The sequence below is a fragment of the Meles meles genome, chromosome 4, assembly GCF_922984935.1.
Source record: "Meles meles chromosome 4, mMelMel3.1 paternal haplotype, whole genome shotgun sequence".
Lineage (NCBI taxonomy): Eukaryota > Metazoa > Chordata > Mammalia > Carnivora > Mustelidae > Meles > Meles meles.
Genome location: NC_060069.1, coordinates 113196335 through 113215814, shown reverse-complemented (window position 1 = coordinate 113215814; position 19480 = coordinate 113196335). Strand labels below are relative to the sequence as shown.

Here is a 19480-nt window from a genome sequence, read left to right as displayed (position 1 = left end):
GAGAGAGACCCCCAGAAATAAGTCATCTAGGGAAGAACCAGGATCCCATTTTAATTTAGAAGGACCTGAAGGCTGTGTGGAGGGTGCGTTGTCATCCACAGCAAGACTAGGGAGGGTAAGATTTGAATTTCCTGTTTGCCCAGTAAGAACATATGACACCTGGTAAGGGTGTTTGCATTATACTGCTCTCTGGGTCCAGGAAAACAACTCAGGGATTTCACTGGTAGCAAGAGGTCAGGTCTTCATTACCCTGTCATCTTTTACTACATATGAGCCTTCTTCATACCAATCTCTCAGCTCTAGCCTGAGAATCATTTGTTCTTATCCCAGATGGGAGGAGGAGCTGAGAACTGGAGGTTCCAGTGGAGCTCCATTAATCACCAAGGAGAGGCAGCCAGCTATAAAACCCACACCCCATACTGAACCAAGAGTGAGTTGGTTACGTTTAAAAGTGTGGCTGAACCCCAAAAAATACCTCACTCTAATTTTGCCCTCCCTACCCTTAGGTTAAAATGAGTCAAGCCAGAGAGTACCCACACAGTGTTGGGGCAATCTGATTCTTTATAAAGAAGGAGGCTTCATGGTCATTATTAGGGAGAAAGGAAGTTTTCCTGGGGGTTCTGGAATTTTCTAATTTTTCTATTTTTTTCCTATTTAGATGACTCCATTCTTTAGCTTTTGCTCTAATTTAGTTCTCCCCATAATAAATTTTGGCCTTCAGAAAACCTGTCACTGGGCTGAGTACTTAATAGATCCTTGAAATTTGCCAATGAACTTATTTTATTTATTTTATTTTTTAACTTATTTTAAAAAGCTAAGTCAGAATGAGGAAGCAAGATTTAGATGTAGTAGCTTTATTAGTTACTGGAAGTAGAAAAACAATCTACGTTGCTGTTGTCACTGACTCTCTGGGCCAAAAGGCACCTTAAAGTCTCTGTGGCTCTAGCTTGATTCCACCCTAGGACGCCAAGCGGCAGTTACCCAGCTTGTGAGTAGGCGGGGTGCGGGGATCTTCTTGCTTTCTCAGGCAATTCTTCTGACAGAACTGAACCGTACTTCGCATAATGGTCACCCACTACTCATAGTCCCATTTTCCTACACGGAATAAATTTTGCCCTTTTTTCATAAGAGGGAAGAGAGACATACTAGGCTACCATGACAAACACAGCAGCCTTTGCCTCCGGCGAATGCTAGGACCAGTGCCATTTGTTCGGCAATAATCACTCCATGGTTCAGTATTTTGCCCTTTGCAAATAGTGTTCTGCTTCCTTCCTGTCCTCCTTTCTCTCCCCTTTAGCCCACTTTTCCAATATGTAAAATATTTAGAATCTGATCTTTACCAGCAGTAGCATAAATTCTAGGTTTTTAAGCCATTCTCGATACAGAGCCCCATACACAAAATCCTACCTTGAGGTTTGCAATATGGCCTGAGTGTCCATGAATTGAATGTTGGTGTAATTTTTTCCCTCCCTGGTGAGACATTGTAGCTTTGCTGAGAAGGATCTGGTGGAGGGGCAATATCCAGACCTCCTGAATATCCTGACAACATGACATTTCCAAAGTCTTCTAAAGTCACTTTTCAAAACTTTAGGATTCAGTCTCCTCGCTCTAAGATGACTGTCCAAACTCTCTTAAAATATCAGGCTGGTCATAGTTCAAGATGCAGTTTTGAATGATTGCCTCTCTTTGTGACCTTTCTCCCTGTCTAAAACAAGTTAAGTGGGTGGGTGGATGTCTGTAGCAAAATATGGGAGGAAAAGGTGGGCCAGGTGGATGGAATTGTTTCTCAGCGTGGTTGGTTCTCATAGCTTTTTAGGGTTGTTTTGTTTCTACACTTCTAGTCCTCTTTTGACCAACTCCTTCCCCACCTCTTCACCCTAAACCCCCAGAAACCACAACAACAGTCAAATAATTAAACACATGAAACAAATAAAACTGCCTCTGTGTGAATATGCCTCTCTGGTCACGCCAACTCCGTGAGAGATGCTTCCCAGTAAACAGGAACAGGCAGAATTTCTTGAGAGAGCCAGACACACAACAGACTCTGCACCCTCAAGGCAGAAGGGAGAGGAAAGGCCAAAGCTTCTGGAAGTGTTTGGGCCTGTTGGTACTTGGAAACTGGGGGGAAGGTGGGGCAAAGACACTCCCAAGAATCCTGGCAGACTCCAAGGGGAGGGAAAACCTCCTGTGTTTGCAGCCATTAGGCTGTGAAGTGATAGCCTAAAAAGGAGATATAGGGTCTAGGATTTTTTTTCCTTCCAGTTTTATTGTGATATAATTGACACATAACCTCAGATTGGCTGAAGATGTGCACTATAATGATTTGATATACATATGTATTGCAAATGATTACTGCACTAGGTTTAACATCTATTATCTTGCCTTTTTGTTGTTGTTGTTGTTGTGAAGGGAACTTTTAGGATCTAGTCTCTTGGCAAATTTCAGAAATGTAATACAGTATTGTTAACCATAGTCACCCTACTGTAACATTATTTCCTCAGAACTTATTTATCTTATAACTAGAAATTTGTGCCCTTTTGACCTCTTTCACCCATTTCCCCTACCTATATGACTTACCTGGGGCAAACACCAACCTTTTCTCTATTTCTGTGAGGTTTTTTTTTTTTTTTTTTTAAAGATTTTATTTATTTGACAGAGAGAAATCACAGAGAGGCAGGCAGAGAGAGAGGAAGGGAAGCAGGCTCTCCGCTGAGCAGAGAGCCCGATGTGGGACTCGATCCCAGGACCCTGAGATCATGACCTGAGCCAAAGGCAGCGGCTTAACCCACTGAGCCACCCAGGTGCCCCGAGTTGTTTTTTTTTTTTTTTCTTTTTTTTTTGATTCCACATGTATGTGAGATCCTGCAGCATTTGTCTTTTTCAGTCTGACTTACTTAATTTAGCATAATGCCCTCAGGATTCATCCATGTTGTAGCAAATGGCTGGATTTTCTCCTCCTCCTCCCTTCTTCCTCCATCTTCTTCTTTAGGATTTTCTTCTTTTTAATGGTTGAATAATATTCCTCTCTGTGTGTGTGTTTGTGTATGTGTGTTGCATTTTGAGTTTTTTAAAAGTAAAGAATAAGTAACTTCAGAGTGTCTGCACATGCTAAGGGGAGAGGGGTGGGTGAAGATATAGGAGAGGGAGGAATAATGGATGAAACATGGTTCTTTCAGGATGCAGAAGGGATGGGGTCCAGAGTGTGGGTTGAAACAATTAGAGAAGAGATTCTTCTGTCATTGTAAGGGTGGGGAGGATAATGGAATTGCTGGAGTGGATGCAGATAAAAGTTTAGGCAAGGACACAAGTGGGAATGTGGGATGTTTCCCTGATGGTCTCTAATTCACTGTGACATGGAAGAGAGGTTGGTGGTAGGATTCCTTAGTAAGCTATTCCCCTCTGAGGCCTCTGGAACCATTGAGCTAGAGTGAGAGCTGGATTTGAGCACAACCTCATTTCTCAGTCCCCTCACTCTCCAAAAACATGTAATAGTGTGTGTGTGTGTGTGTGTGTGTGTGTGTGTGCATGTATGTGTGTGTTTGCACATACTTGGGCACCATGTGCACTGTGTCTGGAGGGAACTGAGTGGGAGGCAGCGTGAGGGACACTTTATCTTTCTGTGTGGCTCTCTCCATGCCTTATCATCCCTAACCTCCACCTCACCTTCTTCCCCTGCTTTGTTTAGGACCATTCTGTCTTCCATCTCTTCATTGTTTTTTCTTTCCTTCCATTGCAGAGTATCTGCCTTCAACTGGCCACAACAGATGCTTTCATTAAGTATCTATTCGTATTTTTTGTTATGAGTGCTGAAAGTCTGATAGTTCATCAATATCATGAGTTCTTTTCCTTCCACAAGGCTCACTGGTTGATACAGTGTGTGGGAGGCCATGATGCACTGTTAGACATGGTTCTTGCCTTCTCAAAAACGGAGACCCAAATTATACGGCAAGTGGAAACAACCAATTTTTAGAGATGGTGATCTTTCATATTCATCTCACTGTTTTTGTCTTCACTTTTCAAATATTAAGTCTGGGAAAGATGTGCTGAAAACCCTGAAAGAAGGGCTCAAAATATAATATGCAACAGTTGCCAAAGGGAAGCTCAAAATTAGCTTTCTTAATGAAACCACAGGTTTCGTTCAGTAAATTTAACATCCTTCTTGAATCAGGAAGCCTTTGGACTCAAGTCTGCAGCTGACAACATGACTCACCTACTAGAGAAATTGATCAAGAACATTAAAGGAATTTTTAAATTGTGGTAAGGTATACATAATGTAAACCTTGTCATCTTAACCACTTTTAGGAGTAATGTTCAGTACTATTAAGTATATTCACATCATTGTGCAAGCAATCTCTAGAACTTTTTCATCTTGCAAAAGTGAAACTCTATATCCATTAACCAAAAATTCCCCATTTTCCCTCCCCCTAGCCCCTGACAACCACCATTCTCCTTTTCATCTCTATGAATTTGACTATTCTAGGTATCCCATATAAGTGGAATCATACAATATTTGTCTTTTTGTGGCTGGCTTATCTCACTTTGTGTAATGTTCTCAAGGTTCATTTGTGTTGTAACATATGTCAGAATTCCCTTCCTTTGTAAGGTTGACTAATATTTCATTGTATGTGTATACCACATTTTGTTCATCCATTAATCCACTGATGGACACTTGGGTTGCTTCTATCTTTGGCTATTGTGAATAATGTTGCTGTGAACATGCATGTTTGAGTCTCTACTTTCAATTCAATTTGAATTTGGGTATATACCTAGAAATGGAATTGCTGGATCATATGATAACTCTATTTTTAATTCTTTGAGAACCTGCTATTATTGTTTTCCATAGAGACTGCAGCATTTTTACATGCCTACCAAGAGTGCTCAAGGATTTCAATTTCTCCACATCCACACAAACATTTGTTATTTTTAAAAAGATTTTATTTATTTATTTGAGAGAAAGAGAGAAAGCACAAGTGAGGAAGAGGCAGAGGGAGAGGAAGAACCAGACTCCCTGATGAGCAGAAAACTGGACACAGGGCTTAATTGCGGGACCCTGAGATTATGACCTGAGCCAAAGGCAGATGTTTAACTGACTAAGCCACCCAGGTACCCCTTCTGTTTTTTGTTAGTAGCTTACATAATGTATGTGAAGTTGTTTTGATTTGCGTTTCCCTAATGCTTAGTAATGTTGAATAATTTTTCATGTGTTTATGGGCCATTTCCTGCTTTTTCAAAGATGAGTTGACCGTAGAGTTGACCCTAGAGTAGACCCTAGGGGCCATTTCTAGGTTCTCTATTGTGTTCCATTGATCTATGTGTCTGTTTTTGTGCCAGTACCATAGTGTCTTGATGATTACAGCTTTGTAATAGAATTTGAAGTCTGGAATTGTGATGCCGCCAACTTTGGTTTTCTTTTCAATATTCCTTTGGCTATTTGAGGTCTTTTCTGGTTCCATATAAATTTGAGGATTATTTGTTCTATTTCTTTGAAAAAAATTGATGGTATTTTGGTAGGGATTACATTAAATGTGTAGATTGTTCTAGGTATCATAGACATTTTCACAATATTTGTTCTTCCAATCCTTGAGCATTAAATGTTTTTCCATTTCTTTATGTCCTCCTCAATTTCTTTCCTGAGTACTTTATAGCTTTCTGAGTACAGATTCTTTGCCTCTTTGGTTAGGTTTATTCCTAGGTATCTTATGGTTTTGTGTGTAATTGTAAATGGGATTGACACCTTAATTTCTCTTTCTCTGTCTTGTTGTTATATAGAAATACAACTATTTTCTGTACATTGATTTTATATCCTGACACTTTACTGAATTCCTGTATGAGTTCTAGCAGTTTTGGAGTGGAGTCTTTTGGGTTTTCCACATAAAGTATCATAACATCTGCAAAGAGTGAGAGTTTGACTTCTTCTTTGCCAATTTGGATACCTTTAATTTCTTTTTGTTGTCTAACTGCTGAGGCTAGGGCTTCTAGTACTATGTTGAATAGCAGTGGTGATAGTGGATAGCCCTGCTCTGTTCCTGACCTTAGGGGAAAAGCTCTCAGTTTTTCCCCATTGAGAATGATATTCGTGGTGGGTTTTTCATAGATGGCTTTGATATACTGAAGTATGTACCCTCTATCCATACATTGTGAAGAGTTTTGATCAAGAAAGGATGCTGGAGCACCTGGGTGGCTGCCTTCAGCTCAGGTCATGATCCCAGGTTCCTGGGATCAAGTGCTGCATCAGGCTCCCTGATCTGTGGAGAGCCTGCTTCTCCCTCTCCCTCTGCCTGCCACTCTGCCTACTTGTGCTATTTCTCTGATAAATAAATAAAATATATATAAAAAAAAGAAAGGATGCTGTACTTTGTCAAATGCTTTTTCAGCACCTGTTGAGAATATCATATGGTTCTTGTTCTTTCTTTTATTAATGTATTATATCACATTGATTGATTTATGGATGTTGAAACATCCTTGCAGCCCAGGAATAAATCCCACTTGGTCGTGGTGAATGATCCTTTAATGTACTGTGGGTCCTATTGGCTAATATTTTGGTGAGAATTTTATATCTGTGTTCATCAAGGATATTGGTGTCTAATTCTCCTTTTTGATGTGGTTTTTGTCTGTTTTTTTTTGGGATAAAGGGAATACTGGCCTCATAAAATGAGTTTGGAAGTTTTCCTTCCATTTCTATTTTTTGAACAGTTTCAGGAGAATAGTTATATTTAGTCTTTAAATGTTTGGTAGAATTCCTCTGGGAAGTTGTCTGGCCCTGGGCTCTTGTTTGTTGGGAGATTCTTGATGACTCTTTCAATCTCCTTACTGGTTGTGGGTCCGTTCAGGTTTTCTATTTCTTCCTGGTTCAGTTTTGGTAGTTTATATGAATGTAGGAATGCCTTCATTTCTTCCAGATTGTCAGATTTGCTGGTGTAAAACTGCTCATAATATGTTCTTATAATTGTTTATATTTCTTTGGTGTTGGTAGTGTTCTCTCCTCCTTCATTCATGATTTTATTAATTTGGATCCTTTCTTTTTTCTTTTTTCTTTTTTAAAATTTCTTTTCAATGTTCCAGAATTCATTGTTTATGCACCACACCCAGTGCTCCATGCAACATGTGCCCTCCACAATACCCACAACCAGGCTCACCCAACCTCCCATTCCCCTCCCCTCTAATACCCTCAGTTAGTTACCCAGAGTCCACAGTCTCTTATTGTTCATCTCCCCCTCCAATTTCCCCCAGCTCCCTTCTTCTCTCCATCTCCCCATGTCTTTTCTTTTTGATAAGTCTGGCCAGGGATTTATCAATCTTATTAATTCTTTCAAAGAACAAGCTCCTCGTTTCGTTGATTTGTTCTCTTGTTCTTTTGGTTTCTATTTCATTGATTTCTGCTCTGATCTTTATTATTTCTCTTCTCCTGCTGGGTATAGGCTTTCTTTGCTGTTCTTTCTCCAGCTCCTTTAGGTGTAGGGTTAGGTTGTATACTTGTGACTTTCTTGTTTCTTGAGAAAGGCTTGTACTGCTATTTTACTTTCTTCTTAGGACCACCTTTGCTGCATCCCAAAAATTTGGAACAGTTTTATTTTCATTTTAATTTGTTTCCATGACTTTTAAAAATTCTTCTTTAATTTCCTGGTTGACCCATTCATTCTTTAGTTGGATGCTCTTTAGTGTCCATGTATTTGAGTTCTTTCCAAATTTCCTCTTGTGATGAGTTCTAGCTTCAGAGCATTGTGGTCTGAAAATATGCAGGGAATGATCCCAATCTCTTGGTACTGTTTGAGACCTGATTTGTGATCCAGGATGTGATCTATTCTGGAGAATGTTCCATGTGCACTAGAGAAGAATGTGTATTCTGTTGCTTTGGGATGGAATGTTCTGAATATATCTGTGATGTCCATCTGGTCCAGTGTGTCATTTAAGGCCTTTATTTACTTGTTGATCTTTTGCTTAGATGATCTGTCCATTTCAGTGAGGGGGTTATTAAAGTCCTATACTATTACTGTATTATTGTCAATGTGTTTCTTTGATTTTGTTATTAATTGGTTTATATAGTCAGTTGCTTCTATGTTAGGGGCATGGATATTTAAAATTGTTAGATATTCTTTTTTTTTAAAATATAATTTATTTATTTAACAGAGAGACAGAGAGAGCACAAATAGACAGAGAAGCAGGTAGAGAGAGAGGAAGGGAAAGCAGGCTCCCGTTGAGCAGAGAGCCCGATGTGGGGCTCAATCCCAGGACCCTGAGATCATGCCCTGAGCTGAAGGCAGAGGTTTAACCCACTGAGCCACCCAGGTGCCCCTTGTTAGATATTCTTGTTGGACATACCCTTTAAGTATGATATAGTGTCCTTCCTCATCTCTTATTATGGTCTTTGGTTTAAAATCTAATTTGTCTGATATAAGGATTTCCTCTTCAGTTTTCTTTTGTTGTCCATTAGCATGGTTAATTGTTCTCCACTTTAAATCTGGAGGTGTCTTGGGTCTAAAATGAGTTTCTTGTAGATAGCATATCAATGGGTCTTTTTTTATCCATTCTGATACCCTGTGTCTTTTGATTGGGGCATTTAGCCCATTTACATTCGGGGTAATTATTGAAAGATATGAATTTAGTGCCATTTATTGCCTGTAGGGTGACTATTACTGTATATTGTCTCTGTTCCTTTCTAGTTTTTTACTTTCAGGCTCTCTCTTTTTTTTTTTAAAGATTTTATTTATTTATTTGACAGAGAGATCACAAGTAGACAGAGAGGCAGGCAGAGAGAGAGAAGGAAGCAGGCTCCCTGCTAAGCAGAGAGCCCGATGTGGGACTCGATCCCAGGATCCTGAGATCATGACCTGAGCTGAAGGCAGCGGCTTAACCCACTGAGCCACCCAGGCGCCCCTCAGGCTCTCTTTTTGCTTAGAGGACCACTTTCAATATTTTCTGTAGGTCTGGTTTGATGTTTGCAAATTCTCTTAATTTTGTTTGTCCCAGAAGCTTTTTATTTCTCCTTCTATTTCCAATGACAGTCTAGCTGGATATAGTATTCTTGGCTACATATTTTTCTCATTTAGTGTCCTGAATGTATCATGCCAGTCCTTTCTGGCCTGCCAGGTCTCTGTGAACAGGTCTGCTGCCAATAACATTTCTACTGTTTATGTTACGGACCTCTTGTCCCAGCTGCTTTCAGGATTTTCTCTTTGTCACTGAGACTTGTATGTTTTACTATTAGATGACAGGGTGTTGACCTATTTTATTGATTTTTGAGGGGGGGTTCTCTGTGCCTCCTGGATTTGGATGCTTGTTCCCCTCACCAAATTAGGGAAATTCTCTGCTATAATTGCTCCCAAATACCTTCTGCCCCTGTCTCTTTCTTTGTCTTCTGGGATCCCAATTATTCTAATATTGTTTTATGTTACAGTATCACTTATCTCTGAATCCTCCCCTCATGGTCCAGTAGCTGTTTATCTCTCCTTTTGTCAGCTTCTTTATTCTCTATCATTTGGGCTTCTATATCATTAATTCTCTCTTCTGCCTCATTTATCATAGCATCAAGAGCTTCCATTTTTGATTGCACCTCATTTTTTAAATTTCAACTTGGTTCGATTTAGTTCTTTTATTTTTCCAGAAAGGGATTTTTTTTTCTCCAGGAAGGGATTTTCTAGTATTTTCCATGCTTTTTTTCCAAGCCCAGCTAGCACCTTGATAATCATCATTCTGAACTCTAGTTCTGACATATTACTAATGTCTGTATTGATTAGGTGCCTAGCTGTTGGTACTGCCTCTTTTCTTTTTTTTTGAGGTGAGTTTTTTCACCTTGTCATTTTATCCAGTAAAGAATAGATGAATGAGGGAACAAAATACTAAAAGGGTAGCAACATATGGTTATGTACACTAACCATATCAGAAGAGTCCTGAAATCAGGAGAAGAAGAAAGGAGAAAAAAAATCTATTTATCTATCTATCATCTACCTATCTATCTAGATAAATAGATATCTAGATAGATAGATAGATAGATATGGGAATGGCGAATAGAACAGAGCCACACACTTGATTTTAGGTGTATTTTGGTCTGTTAGAAGAAACTTCCTCCCAAGTTTTTAATGTGGGATTTTTAAAGAAAGAAAAACTTATATATAGAGAGAAATAAGGGTAAACATGATGACAGGATGGTTGTAAAGATGAGAATTAGAAAATATGCTAAAAGAAGAATTTATAAGATAAGAAGCTGGTTGGAAAAAGAAGAAAGAATGTGATCAGGCTGGAGATTAGAACAAAGGCATATGTTATATTTTGGGTATATTTTGATCTGTTAGAAGAAACTGTATCCCAAAATTTTAAAGAAAGAAATACCTATATGTATATAAAAAATAAGGTTAAATACAATGAAGGGATAGAATACGAGTATAACAATGAAAATTAAAAAGGATTTTTGAAAAAGGTATTAATAAAATAAAATAGTTGACAAAAAATTTAAAATAGGAAAGAGGAAAAAAATAAAATAAAAAAAATTAACTTTGGTAGACTAAAGAATCAAGGGAAAAGAGCCCTGAATTCTGTATGTTGCATTCCTCTAGCTCTGGAGTTCCACAGTTCTCATTGATTAGTGAACTTGGTCTTGGATGGATGTTCTTGCTGATCTTCTGGGGGAGGGTTCTGCTGCAGTGATTCTCAAATGTCTTTGCCCGAGGTGGAATTCCACTGCCTTTGCCAGGGGCCAGGCTAAGCAATCTCCTCAGTTTTGCTCTCAGTATTTTTTGTTCCTGAACACTTTAGAGGAGGAGAATGAAGATTGCAGCCTCCAAACTCTGGCCCCCTAGGAGCTGAATGCTCAGGGCCCCACTCCTCAGCATACCCTCAGAAAAAGCAGTCAATCCTTCCTATTTCCCTGGTCTGTGGCCACACTCCATGCTCACCCTGGCTGTGACCAAGCATTTCTATCTCTGGTGCATGGGCCCCATTTGGAGTCTCCAAATCTAGCAGATTCCTGCAGCACGCTACACTGCCGCTCCTCCTGGAGGAGAAAGGATGGGGGTCTCCCCAGATCTACCACTTGTGGGGTCCCTCCTCAAAGATCAGTGTCCCAACTGTGCCTCAGATCATGATTTAAGGTAACCCCAGGCTGAGAAGTCACTCCTCGGCTCTGTCTCTGTAGCCGGCTTCCCCACTCTGATATGTGGGAACTCTGCCATATTCAGACATACTGGTCTTTTTGTAACCCCGAGGGTCCTGAGACCACACTATCCCTGCAAGTTTTCTACCCCCCAACCCCACCCTGGCTTAACCTCTGGAGCGATGTCCCTCAGTGGAGCAGATTTCTAAAAGTTCTGATTTTGTGCCCCACTACTCTCCCACTTGCTGGGAGCTGGTCCCTCCCCATCTTCCCTTATATCTCCTTGGATTCACTTCTCCGCACAGCCTACATTCCAGAAAGTGGTTGCTTTTCTGTTCCTAGAATTGCTGCTCTTCTTCTCTTCGATTTCCTGTTGAGTTTGTAGGTGTTCAGAATGATTCAATAACCATCAAGCTGAACTCCTGGGACCCAAGGACATTTAGGTCTCCTACTCCTCTGCCATCTTGCCCCTCCTCCCTGTGAGTGTTCTTTATATATTCTGGTTATAAGTCTTTTATCAGATATATAATTTGGAAATATTGTCTCTTTGCTTGTGGCTTGTCCTTTTATTTTCTTAATGGTGTCTTTTGAAGTGCAAAACTTTTAAGTTTTCATGAAGTCCAATTTATCAATATTTTGTTTTATGGATAGTGCTTTTGATACCATATCTAAGAAATCTTTGCCTAACCCAAGTTACAAGGATTTTCTCCTATGTTTTCTTCTAAAAGTTGTATAGTTTCACTTTTATTTTTTATTATTTTAGTTATTTTTAAGTAGGCTCCATGTCCGATGTGGTGTTCAATGTGGGGCTCAAACTCACAACCGAGATTAAGACCTGAGCTGAGATCAAGAGTTGGACACTTAATTGACAGAACCACCCAAGTGCTCCAAAAGTTGTGTAGTTTAATTCTTACTTGTAGTAAAGGATGTTAGGTCTATGATTCATTTTGTGTATAAAATTTGTTAATTTTTGTGTGTAGTTTGAATAAGGGTGTAAATTAATATTTTTCCTTGTGGGTATCTAGTTGTCTCAGCAGCATATGTTGAAAAGATGTTCTGGTAATTGTTGACTCTGCTTTTATTACATTTGTGTCTTTAAAGAAAATGTTGGGCACAAAGAATTTGTGAAAGAAGATGAAGAGATTCTTCTGTGTTGAAGTTTTAAACACTGACATTAGATAATCAACATCTGGTTGATGTTTTAAAGGATAACTTGAACTACAATTTTATTTTGTTTCCTTCATCTCCCCCATTACCTCCCCAACTCTCCACTGAACATCTGTTTCTCTTCTGTGAGAGGAAGTGAAAAATTTAGATCAGGCATAAACACAAACTCTCTTTCTGTATTTTTCCCTTTTAAGTAAAAAAAAAAAAAAAAAAAAAGAAAAGAAAAAAGAAAACAAAACCCCACCCTGCTGGGTCAGTTTAGCACTGAATTACCCTATATCAACAGATCTATGGCAGTTTTTGGAAGTTGGCTTTCCCCAGGAAGCAGAACTGCTCTAGTTCTCGGTGTTATGTAACAAATGCTGTGGGTCACTTTCAAGGATGCTAACAGGAGTAAAGACACACCATCCTTCTAATATCAAAGAACTTTTCTTTATATTTGCTTTATTGATGAATTTTTTACAAGAAATACCTTTAGAGATACCACTGGAGTTGGGAGTCGTCCCCATCAGTTCCCACATGTATCTATGGTGCTGGCTAGAGGTAACCCCAAATAAAAACATGTTCAGTTGACTTCTGACTTCACAAATACAAACTAGCAAGACCAGCATTCCTGGGGAAGTCTATCCCTAAAAAAAGTACCATCCATTTTGCTATTGTAAGTCTTTGCAAAGAGCAGGATGATTACATCTTGCTTTGTGGAAATTTACTGAGTTCCTCTGTTTTATGGTGCTGACCTAGCAGCTATAACTGGGGTACTTTTCTACTCTGATTTTGCCAAAGATCCCTCACAATCAGGCTGTGGCATAATTATAATAATGATAACAGTAATAAAAATGCAGTAGCTAATATGTATACAGTACTTATTATGCACCACACACTTCTTCCCTGCCTTACATATATTAACTCATTTAACTGTGTTCTGGAGGCATACATTAAAGCTGGCATTGTTGGGGGGAATAGGTGTAGAATCTATTTTGTTAGTTTGGAATATGATGAATTTCCTGCTAGAAGGAAAGGCTTGGGACAAGGCTTGAGGGAAAGTTGAACCAAATGGTCCTTTTTTGGGTCCCATACATTTTTCAGCTTAGAACTCATTTGAGGGGCACTGGGGTGGCTCAGTTGTTAAGTGTCTGCCTTCAGCTCAGGCTGTGATCCCAGCACCCTGATCTCCACATCAGGCTTTCTGCTCAGTGGTGGGGGTTCCTGCTTCTCCTCTCCCTCTGTCTGCCATTCTGCCTACTTGTGCTCTCTCTCTGTCAAATAAATAAATAAAATCTTAGAAAAAAGAACTCATTTGAGGGAAAAGTAATGGGTAGGAAAAGTTGGTTTTTGTCACTTTACTTTGGTTGACATATTCTTTTGATATTCTTCTTCAAGAACTTCCAGAGTCCCCATCCACTTCCATCTCCAGGCCTCCACTTCAGCGGCCTGGCTCTGGGCCACTCTAGGGCTGTCTAGGGCTTGTTCTTGGCAGGTTGGCTCCCCATTAGTGCTTTCATGCTCTGTGTTTCAGTGTGGAAGCCATTTGCTGGGAAGGGGCAGTTTCAGCATCAAGGGGGAGGTCTTTTAAAATTCTAGACCACCGTTGATCAGAACCAGGAATTCCACTTACTTTAAGATTCAGTTAGTATATAAACATTCTGGCTATTTTTAAGCTTTTAGCCAGTTTTTTTACATTTTAGTACAAGATTCAAGAGCAAGTTTCTTGGGAGAAAAGAAAAGGAGAGGAGAAATTCTGAGGGGGAAGCATAGGTTGTCAGAAACAACAAGGAGGGTCACAGAAGGGAAGAAAAGTTAGAGAGTCTTTGTGTACCTCAAAATTTTGCTGAGGGCCTTGCCCTGACAGTAAGGTGTGGGTAGGTCCTTCATTCTTAGTCTCCAAGTCTCACCAGCACTGTAACAGTGGCCTTCTTCAAATGTGCACTCGCCTTTGTTGCCTGACTCAGAGGAATGACTCAAATGGTGAGAATGTCCAGACACGTAAGAAAAGAGACAGGTTATTTCAGATGGGGGTGGGGAACTAGTTTTGGACAGGTAGTTCCTGGTGGCATCAGAGAAAATATGCATTAGGTGGCTCTTTCTATCACTGATACATTGATCCTGTTAAGTGGGGAGCATGAACAAGATGGCCCTAGTTTCCTCGGCTTGACCAAACTTTAAACAGGTTTCTAACTGACAGTAGGTCACTGACCTTCCTTGTCTTAGAACATTTACTTTAGAAAATTTATAGTTGTAAATTCTCTATTTGCCCATTTGAGAAGTAAATCTTTTCCTGGCCTCTTGTCCCTTTTACAACCCAGAACCATCTGTTTTAAGGACTTAGGAGCCATTCTTTGAAATGTTATCATCAGGAAAGGTAGCATCCAGGTCTCCCAGTTTCTGTAGGAGGGTAGGAGCCTGAACTGGTAAGTGTCAATTAGCAAACACAGATGGCCTAATCACATTGATCAAACTCGCTTAACAACCTTAACAGTATTTCCTACTAGTTCACTTCAGCCCTTAAAAACCCTCCTGCTTTTTTGTTCCTAGGGAAGTTAAGCTCTCTCTCTCTTATTGCAATAGACTTGGATTATGTCTTCTTCCTTTCCTATTAAACTCAGTTCTGTGTAATTTTTCTTTGACATAGAGAAACTTGCACAACAGTTACTTAAACTGACTCTCAGTATGTATGGAAAGCCATTAACCAAGAAAACAGGATAGCTTTATCATGGTACACTGTTATTTGGACTCATTATTGAAGGTCTGACATGTAAAACATTTCATATGCTAAAAATCACCTTCAATAAATCCAAAACTCAAACCAGAATGCTTCTCATCTTTCTTTGCCATGAGATAAGTATAGATACACGATGTCATACACACATAGACACACACACAATTAGTAACAGCTATCATGGTTTGTAGGCCTATTGTGTACTTTGTATATGTAGTACTTTATACACATTTCCCTTTTTGATCCTTATAGTATTTCTATGACTTAAGTATCATGATTTATCCCACAGATGAGGGAGCCAATGCTGAGAAGTTGAAGTAACTACATCAAATTCCTGTCAGAAGTGGCTTTTGAACCCAGTCAATCAGTCTATGAATCATGATATTACATCTTTAATGATCATCTTTCAAGGATTCACCGAGCTACCCTGTTAGGATTCTGGCCCAGAGGGAAAACTGTACTTCCAGGAGGAATTAAGGAAGAACTTCTGTACAATTGTCTCTCTATCCCACCTCCCAGAGTATTTTAGAAGATTCCATACTATTCCTTAGAGAACCTTATTAGTGTGCCCAACTCTCCTTTTCCCTAGTACATGTCACCTGTAATTTCTGCTTTGGGGCCTAGCCTAATCTCTTGAAGCAGACACTCTGATCTTCATTTCAGGGCCGACCTGACAAGAACAGTTGGTGATCTCTCCTGGTGCTTCAAACACGTAGTATGCATTTCTTCAGTTGACCATGAAGATGGTAGCAACTTCCTCTCTGACTCACATATAGGAGGAGATTCCAACATTTTTTCTGTCATTCCGTCAACCCTCTACCTATTAGAAGCACTTGGGTGGTGAATACAACCCAACAATGCACTGCGATGTTCCTAGCTCACAACCCATGACATCAGAGGCACAGCAGTAAACAGAGCATTAGAAAGCAGACAGCAATGGTTTCTACTTATTCCAAAATACAGCAATGCCAGAGAAATACATTTCTGTTAAAAAACCCAAGTCTTCTAGCTCCCTCTCCTTCCCTGATGTGGAAGGAAAAAGACCTTTCCAGAACTGACTAACTTCAGTAACTTTTGTATCAACATGCTTAAAAGTGTCACAAACAACACTTTAGAAGCATCACACTACCTAGAAGAAGTATTTCTCGCTCTGAGGGGGTCCTTGTTCTAAGGAAGGTGACAAGTCTTGTTTTTACTCTGGAGCCTGCCCCTTCTCCTGTGGAACACAGTGAGGTTTTATTCCATGAGCCTGTGGAAAGCACTCTGTAGGTTATGTACCTCAGTCACTTGGATTCAGGGGAGCGATGGTGAGGTCACTAAAATGCCTCCAACTTGTCTTCTTCCTCCCTGTGGGAGGGGCTCCTTCTCACTTGTCCTGTGACATATATAGCTCTAGTTTTGGAGTTAACATAAACATTTTACTTCTGTTTATCACTGGTGTCACTTCTAGATATTTTTTTGGTATTGATGAGATGTTTTGTAGAAATCCACATATACTGTCCTAGATAAGGAAATTTTAAATGATTTAAAATAATAATTTTCAGGACACCTGGGTGGCTCAGTGGGTTAAAGCCTCTGCCTTCGGCTCAGGTCATGATCCCAGGGTTCTGGGATTGAGCCCTGCATCGGGCTCTCCACTCAGTGGGGAGTCTGCTTCCAACTCTCTCTGCCTGCCTCTCTGCCTATTTGTGATCTCTATCAAATTAAAAAAAAATTTCCCTAATTTATAAGCACTTGTGGAACATTTGTAAAGTACAGAAAAGAAAAAAAATTACCTTGATGAGATGTTTTGTAGAAATCAACATATACTGTCCTAGATAAGGAAAGGTTAAATGATTTTAAAATAATAATTTCCCCTAATAATAAGCACTTTGTGAGAAATTTGGAAAGTACAGAAAAGAAAAAAAAATACAATTGCATCAACCCAGAACCAACCATTGCTAACAGGTTTTTTTTTTTTGTTGTTTTTTTCTTTTTGATCTTTTATTCTGTAGCTCTGTTGTTTTCAAGGGAAAAGATAGGACTCCTGCTCAAAAGGACCTTAAAACTTTAAGGGCAACATAGAAGAGAAAATAAGATGCAATAAAATTGAAAACCAGATAACACATGGGATGATATGATGATGATAAGAAAAAGCAGCTCCAATCCTTCTATGACCATATCTACTCAATTTTGATTTTAAAATAAAATTCTAAGAATCCACAGAGAGAGTCAATTCAGAAAAATAAGTCAGTCTTTCTCTGAAGCTCCTAGCATACAATCAACAGTTAATTAGTGGCTACAAAATAGTAAGTGGGTGAGCATAATCAAAATAGCTAATGACTAACTTGGGGATTAGTTATGAGCCTAGCCTATCAAATCATCAAATTATGATTAGATATATACTATATTTTTGATAGGCTCATTGATTTCTCCAGGAATCTGTGATACATATACTGCCTGGAATCAGTCTTTTCCTGCCTTGTCTGCCACTCACTGTGTATCCATAGGAAAGTTACTTCACCACTTTACTGTTGTTTTTTCACCTATGAAATAGGGAAATTAAGTTGTTGTGAGTACTAAATGAGAAAATCCACCAAATGGAATTAATATAGTCCCTGGTGCATAATAAACTCTCAAGAAATGCTAGGCATTATTAGTAGTGTAAGGCAGTGGTTAAGAGAACAAGCTTTTATCAGACTGCCTTGCCACTCTTGTGGTTTTTTCCTACTTGCTTGTAGAAAAGATGATCAACAACGACCTCAAATGAATTACCCTTTTTGTTCCAAGAATTTGAAAATGAACAGTTTTTGTCTTTGAATTGCTTTAAAATAATAATTTATTAATCAAAGTAGGCGTTTCACTAAGTGCTTCTGGGAAGTCAAGAGTTTTCTAATGAAGACTTTTCATCAATAAAGACTCTAAGAGAGTAGCAGTTATTTACTATTGATGAAACCATGTACATTTTCACCATTAAGATGGAAAACCCTCAAAAAGCAGTTTTTTTTCTCTTAGAAAATGTAATGTTGGGTATGTGTGCAGTCCGTTACAACTTGACTTTTTGTAGCCCTCAGAGCTGCCCCCATGATGGGAAGATGGAGAAAAGAAACAGACAGTATCTGAAGTTATGTTACACTCTGTGACATTTATGGAAATGTCAAGAACTTTTTACCCAGTATTTAGTGTTGAGCATGGGATTAGGATGATTTGTTAAATTATACATTTTAAAAATTAATATTGTTTTTATATTTCATAATTAAATGATGTTTATTTCAGAAACTTAGAAAGTAGGAACAAGAAAGAAGAAAATACAAATCTTAACATTTTAATGCACTTCCTTCCAAGCTTTTATATAAATAGTTATATCTAAATATGTATTTATAGTTTTTTTTATTTGTTCATTGTTTTGGCATCACACCCAGTGCTCCATGCAGTACGTGCCCTCCCTATTACCCACCACCTGGTTTCTCAACCTCCCACCCCCCTGCCCCTCCTGGTTGTTTTTCAGAGTCCATAGTCTCTCATGGTTCATCTCCCCTTCCAGTTTCCCTCAACTCCCTCTCCTCTCCATCTCCCCATGTCCTCCATGTTATTTGTTATGCTCCACAAATAAGTGAGACCATATGATACTTGACTCTCTCTGCTTGACTTATTTTGCTCAGCATAATCTCTTCCAGTCCTGTCCATGTTGCTACAAAAGCTGGGTATTCATCCTTTCTTTTTTTTTTTTTATTTTTTTTTATTTTATTTTTTGTATTCATCCTTTCTGATGGAGGCATAATACTCCATTGTGTATATGTATGTATTTATAGTTTATTTTTTATTTTTTTATTTAAATTTATTTATTTTTTCAGCATAACAGTATTCATTGTTTTTGCACAACACCCAGTGCTCCATGCAAAACGTGCCCTCCCTATTACCCACCACCTGTTTCCCCCAACCTCCCACCCCTGACACTTCAAAACCCTCAGGTTGTTTTTCAGAGTCCATAGTTTCTTATGGTTCGCCTCCCCTTCCAATTTTTTTTTTTTTATAAACATATAATGTATTTTTATCCCCAGGGGTACAGGTCTGTGAATCGCCAGGTCTACACACTTCATGGCACTCACGATAGCACATACCCTCCCCAATGTCCATAACCCCCTCCCCCTCTCCCAACCCCACCTCCCCCCAGCAACCCCCAGTTTGTTTTGTGAGATTAAGAGTCATTTATGGTTTGTCTCCCTCCCAATCCCATCTTGTTTCATTTATTCTTCTCCTATCCCCCTAACCCCCCATGTTGCTTCTCCATGTCCTCATATCAGGGAGATCATATGATAGTTGTCTTTCTCCGATTGACTTATTTCACTAAGCATGATACCCTCTAGTTCCATCCACATCGTCGCAAATGGCAAGATTTCATTTCTTTTGATGGCTGCATAGTATTCCATTGTGTATATATACCACTTCTTCTTTATCCATTCATCTGTTGATGGACATCTAGGTTCTTTCCATAGTTTGGCTATTGTAGACATTGCTGCTATAAACATTCG

The 19480-nt window shown here is 39.2% G+C and overlaps 1 protein-coding gene across 1 annotated transcript in view; it reads left to right on the top strand.

Annotated features, from left to right (window-relative positions):
• NFKBIZ (NFKB inhibitor zeta) overlaps window positions 1-15397 on the top strand; it is a 46783-nt gene extending 31386 nt beyond the window's left edge. Inside the window, exon 13 of the transcript XR_006818055.1 lies at window positions 15259-15397. The gene's annotated coding sequence lies outside the window, so the exon portion shown is untranslated. The remainder of the gene's footprint in view (window positions 1-15258) is intronic.
• Window positions 15398-19480: the final 4083 nt, after the last annotated feature.